This window comes from Puntigrus tetrazona, chromosome 5 (genome assembly GCF_018831695.1).
Source record: "Puntigrus tetrazona isolate hp1 chromosome 5, ASM1883169v1, whole genome shotgun sequence".
Classification (NCBI taxonomy): Eukaryota; Metazoa; Chordata; class Actinopteri; order Cypriniformes; family Cyprinidae; genus Puntigrus; species Puntigrus tetrazona.
In genome coordinates this window covers 32,290,175-32,296,174 of record NC_056703.1, presented here as the reverse complement: position 1 = coordinate 32,296,174, position 6,000 = coordinate 32,290,175, and the positions used below count along the sequence as shown (strand labels likewise).

At 38.6% G+C, this 6,000-nt stretch overlaps 1 protein-coding gene across 7 annotated transcripts in view; it reads left to right on the top strand.

Moving 5' to 3' along the window:
• Nucleotides 1-2,392: 2,392 nt before the first annotated feature.
• The window catches only part of LOC122346090 (proteoglycan 4), a 79,752-nt gene continuing 76,144 nt past the window's right edge, over nucleotides 2,393-6,000 (top strand). For 5 of the 7 annotated variants that reach the window (XR_006251085.1, XR_006251086.1, XR_006251087.1 and 2 more), the window contains exon 1: nucleotides 2,393-3,035. The gene's annotated coding sequence lies outside the window, so the exon portion shown is untranslated. The remainder of the gene's footprint in view (nucleotides 3,036-6,000) is intronic. The other 2 variants (XM_043240763.1, XM_043240762.1) reach the window with 2 other exon arrangements.

Here is a 6,000-nt window from a genome sequence, read left to right as displayed (position 1 = left end):
ATATTTGTAACATCACTTTATTAACATCATCTTCCCGGAAGCGACATTATTTAGGAAGGAAACCAACCGTACAAATATAACAGAACATTCCTTACCATTTGATAAAAACAACTCAATTTAGTACGATACCATGACTGCTAAAACGCGGGATACTCTGCGAAACTCTCATCAATGACTCTGTTAGCTGCAGTGGATGCGTGTTATTATAGCCGACGCAGCTATTGTGATCATAATGAAGGTTTTGAACTTTTGCTTGTCCTCTCAGGAGTGATGTACCAAAAAAGAAAGTCTCTTAAAATCACTGCTCTGTTCCTCAGACCTCTGAAGAGCCGTAATCGCATGCGACGTAAATCAAGTCTTCTTGCCCGAGGCTCGTATATATCAGCTCAATGCAGCAGGTGAGAGTTCTTTACACAGAAATGAGGTTGTCTGAGTTACATCAGATAAGAGAGCGATAGAGGTAATACTTTCATCAGGAGAAAAGATGACAGGGATGCTTTGGCTTCAGAGCTGCGGAAGAACGAGAGTCGGGGCAGAATAAAAGGCATCGTGCTTTATGATCGCTAGCATGGGCCAACGGAGACAAAGTCTGACGATATGCAAAGATAGTCTCGCATTCTGTAATACAATCCCAAATACGCTTTAGTCCAGAGTCACGATAGGCTTTAAAAGGGGAAATGTGTGCAATTTATTTCAAAAAACATTTAGTACCATTCAGTTTATTCAATTATTAAATTGATCTAAAGGATTTACATACGATTTAAAATCAGTGCTGTTCTTTTGAACTTTATTTTCATGAAGATTCCTGGAAAAAAAAAATATTGCACAGATTCAGCAGAAATACGAAGCAGCAATACCGCTATTTTCAGCACTGATAATAATCCAAAATTTTCTTGAGCAGCAAATCAGATGTGATACGAAAACACGTTGCATCAGATCTTGCAGGTTTGTGATGTGGCTGTTTTTCGTATTTTAGGAATGATTTCAGTGAATGACAAATTAAAACGCTTTGCTTTAAATACGATGCATACTTTTGTGGCCTTTTTAGAGCTCGTCAGCATCTATACATAATTCACTTTCCCTGTACGAAAAAGAGCTGTGTAAAGGTTATGCCTCATTCAAATTTAGAGGCACAGGAGAGTGGGTAAACGATGCCAGAATTTAAATGTTTGTATGAACTATCCCTTTAATCTCATAAATTGAGTGTAATCTGCCCTCGTCTGGCCGAGACTGGAATTTCACCATATGTTGCTATGACCTTAACACATAAAATAAATATGCCACAGTGTTCTTCTTCATACCTTCATACAGTCCTTCATTTACCCTTCATCTGTTCCTGCTGCTCTGTTTTTTTTCTCCATGTGTTTCCCAGCGAGACCACATGCTCCTGTCTGATGACCCCTCATACCCTCCTGTCTGACCATACTGCTCCTCCTCCTCCTCCTCATCATCATCAGTCATCTACCATGTCTCTCCGTGTCCCTCCTGTGCAGCTCCGGCATCCTCTGGTTTAATTAAATGGCCAGGCACGCACTCGCACACACACACACACACACACACACACACACACACACACACACACACACACACACACACACACACACACACACACACACACACACACACACACACAAGCTCCAGCACTGATGATGATATACCCAGTCTTAAAGGCATAGTTCACCAAAAATTAAATACAATTAATCATTTACTCCTGCCATTTCAAACTAATTCTAAAAATTCTGAAGTCATATGTTTGTGTGACATACAGACAGAAACTGATCTTGTAAAACAGTCTATCATAGCTCACAAATCAAATATGGCACAGGTTATATCAAATGTCATTGGTTCTCTTGTGTCTTGCAACCTAAAAAAAAAGCATGATGCTTGATTGCAGTGCTGCTGCAAAGGGCAATATTTTTAGGCAATAGTGAAGTTTCTAATAAAATAATACTGTAAAATTACTGTTTTCGTTAATTTGAAAAAAAGGAAAAAAACCCCAAACAAACCTAATAGAACCAAAGCGAAAATAATATATATATATATATATTCAATAGAAAGCCTAAATTGGAAAGAAATAATTGCAGATGTTGTAACTAAAATAAAAACGAGAGCATTTTAATTGAATGTGCAATAATGTACTAAAGCTAAAACTGAAATATTTAACCAGTGTTGTTGTTTTTTAGTTAAAATAAAACTATAAAAAAAGCTAAAACAAAACACAAATATTTAAAAGTTAAATAAAAATGCTAAATGCTGCCTTAGCGCCTAAAATAGATATTTAAATAAAGTTTAAGGTGCAGAAATTACTACAGCTAACCTAAACAGAATTGCTAAAACTGAAAAAAAAAAAAATAGTATATAAATTATACTGAAATCACACCGTATCCTTCAGAAGAAATAGCATACATATCACTTCTGTAGTGCTTTGGACTTTTATAAATGATCTGTTACTACGTGAAAAAGAGTGATACTGTATATTTTTAAAATGTATTCTTTTGTGTTCCACAGAAAGAAAAAAAACAGCATTCAGGTTCGGAGGAGGGCGAGTAAATAATGAGCTATTCCTTTAAGCCGAAACAGAGGAGGAGAGAGAGGGATGAATACAGAGGAGTCTAACCCTTCTGTTTATTCGCTGCCGTTAGGTCTGCGCGTGTGCTTTACTCCCATCACTCCCTCTCTTTCCCATTGGCTGCTTCCCTCTCCCACACACAGACAGACACACACACACACGCATGCACTGGCTCTGAGCTCAGACACCAGAGTTGACGTTCTCGAGCGGAGGTCGAGAGAGGGACAGATGGGATCCGCACACACACCGGAAAGAAGCACCGTGCAGCACTGATCACGACCGACACACCGAGAAGAGAGGACAGCGAGACGGAGGAAAGATGTTACAGGACGAACAGGACGGGATTGAGAAACCTGAGCATCGCAGAAGCTTCCTGAAGACGACAGCGAGATCTCTTTTTAGTTTCCTGCTCTTCTGAAAAGGACAGTTTCATCTCATGCACTCGGATCGAACTGGGAAGTTTCTGGTGAGTAACTTTCGCTTGTTGTGTGTGACGGACAGTTTGCTTGCATGGATCGGTCAGATCTAGTTTTTTCCGAAAGGGAAGGAGGTTTGTGTTTGGTTTGTCCACATGTGCAAAAGTCCAAACGCAAGCGCTGAGAGATGATCCGGCTGGATCTGAGCAGCTGTGCTCTACCAAAATGATGAGATCGCACGAATGGGAAGACAAAACAGCACAGTCAGTTCTTCAGCCTCCACACAAACACACACACACACACACACTCGGAGTCAAACATATCACTGCTTCACTGCATTCATGCTGACACAAACTATTATAATCATGAAAGCACATGCAGTTTTTCAAATCGTTTTGCGGGGTCAGACGAGAAGCGACGTGAAAGTTGAGCTGCTTTGAGATAAACTGGTGTGTACTAAATCAGCCAGGTACAAAAGCACTTCATCCTGAATTCAAAGGACAGTGTGAGTCAGTGTGTGTGTGTGTGTGTGTGTTGTGAATAACAGAATGAAAGTGCAACGCTGAGAACTGTAGAGGTCATTGCAGATTCACAGCTGGTCGGTTTGGGTACACAGATGTGTTGACTTTAAATGTAAAAGCTAACACCAGACCTGTCAGATGTGCAAAGTGGTCTTCTTTAAGACAGTGGCAGGCAAATTGATGCAATTACCTGTCCATAAATATTGTTTACCGGCCTTGAAACTCTACCATTCAAAAGTTTGGGCTCTGGAAGATTTTTAAACAAATACTTTATTACAGAAAGCACGCACTGAATGGATAAAACGTGACAGTAAAAATGTAAATGGTCGCGAAAAGGTTCCTTTTCAAATAAATGCCGTCCTACTGAACCTTCTGTTATTCACAGAGTCTTGGATTAGGCTACGAAGCATTATGGATGTTTTCAACACAGTAATAACATTGATAATAGGAAGCATTCTTGAGCAAATCGGCATCAGAATGATTTCTGTAGGATCACATGATGCCATAAATGTCATTTTACAGCATGTTTAAATAGAAAGGTGCTCGTTTAAATGGTAATACTGTTTCACAATATTTTTGATTAAATAAATGCAGCCTTTGTGAGCATATGTCATGGTTTCAACCTCAGCATCATTCATCAGCTAGTCTCTTGGTGAAAGTTGCTTTTGTCAGAATATACAGATATGTCGCTTTTTGCAAATTTAATCATGCGTTATGCTTAAATCACTCACGTCCAAGGTGTTACCGTCATTATTATATTGCATTTCACAGATTTTCGAAATAAAAGTAAAGCAAAGGTCAAAGTATCATTTTAATGTTGCGGTTTTAAACCATGGATTGTGCAAAACGTTTGCCCGACTTGATTTCGGGAATGGACTGGGAAGTGGGCGTGGCATGCCGAAATGCAATTGAAGGGCAAGGGTCGAATTTTTTCTGATGTCATCCAAAAAAGGAAATATATTCAGTAGAGAAGGAATGCTCTTGTTCGTGCACAACAAGACCCGGAAGGTTGAGGGCATTAAGAAAGTAAATGGAGTTAATGGCGACTGTAACTTTGGAGCGTTCGCGTAAACAGCATTGAGATTCACAAACTAGGCTCTCCATTAACCATGAAGCGGGTGTAATGCATGCGCTGTCAGACGCCGTTTGTGTCACTCATTCACTTTCTGTCCGCTGTGTCACTCCCGCTCCGCATTCATTCACATCTCACCGTGAAGTTGCTTTCTCCCGGAGATCACATCACATCAGCGCTCCGGATGCACTTTTGGCTTCCAACCAGACACTTAACCTTCCTTATCCTCCTCAAACCTTCCACCCCAATTATCTCTTTCGCCGTGTTTCGTCGCTTCCACGCTTGTAGACTCAGCCAAAACAGTGGATTTTCACTCTAGGGTTCTCGTATGAATGGGATCTGGAGTTGCTAGTTTAGAGTTGATTAGGGTCCTTTTTACGCTAGATTCCCAGCAATTAGCCAGCTGGGCTCAGCGAGTGCTGGACGCAGGTCGTCATCAGCTCGGTGGGCGGAACCTAGGACCTGCCAAAACGAAGCATGTTCATCTAATCCCACCAATCAAAACACTAAAGATACGTAAACAGACGTTGAACCAAACGGTCAGGGTTTGACAGGTTTGTACTGCTGGTAGATACATGTAATTACACCTTCAAGTCCAAAAAGCTTTCTGAATGATGCTTCTTTTAAATTCATTTCCAAGAAGCATATCAATCCAAAATAGATTTATATTGTTATACTAGAAGACTTCATACCTAACGCAATAGAAAGGATTCAATATTTTACTGCAAAGCAAAAACACTCAATAGCTGTAAAATAATTGCAAAAATGTAAATATTTGTTGACACTAATTCAAAATTTTATTTGTTTATTTTTGCGAAAAACGTAAATATAAAATATTTTATTATATTTTAGCCAAAGATTTAAAACATAATATTTGGGGATTTTTGATTTTCATACATTAATTATATTTTAGCTTAAGCTTGTAAATGAAATGAAATCATGCAAACATTTAAAATTATATGTTTTATTATTTTTTTCATATTATTTATTTCAATTATTTTGATAATGCTTTATAAAAACTTACATTACCTTGGCTTATTAATCACGTAAGCTATAAATCATAAAAAAAGTTTCAACTTCATTTCAAATGTTATATGGAATTCATGTCATTCACATTAGTTTAATAAAATTCATGTTGAAATGCCTTCTACGGGCAACTTGATTATACCTAAAAAAAATTAAAGCAGCAACTGAAAGTAAGTTTTAAGTTAAAGGATCTGTTGAAAGGATTTGACCGCCTTCCTTTCAGTTAATTGTGACGTTTTGTCAATGAGGCAGCATTTATTTGTTCTAGGCTTAGTCACAGTGAAATGTGCATTTTAAATGTCCATCTGGAGTTTGTTCACCATCGCTTCTCATTGCTTCATTTCTAATTGATAGCACTGTTGTGACATAGGCCCGATCACACAACCAATGCATTTT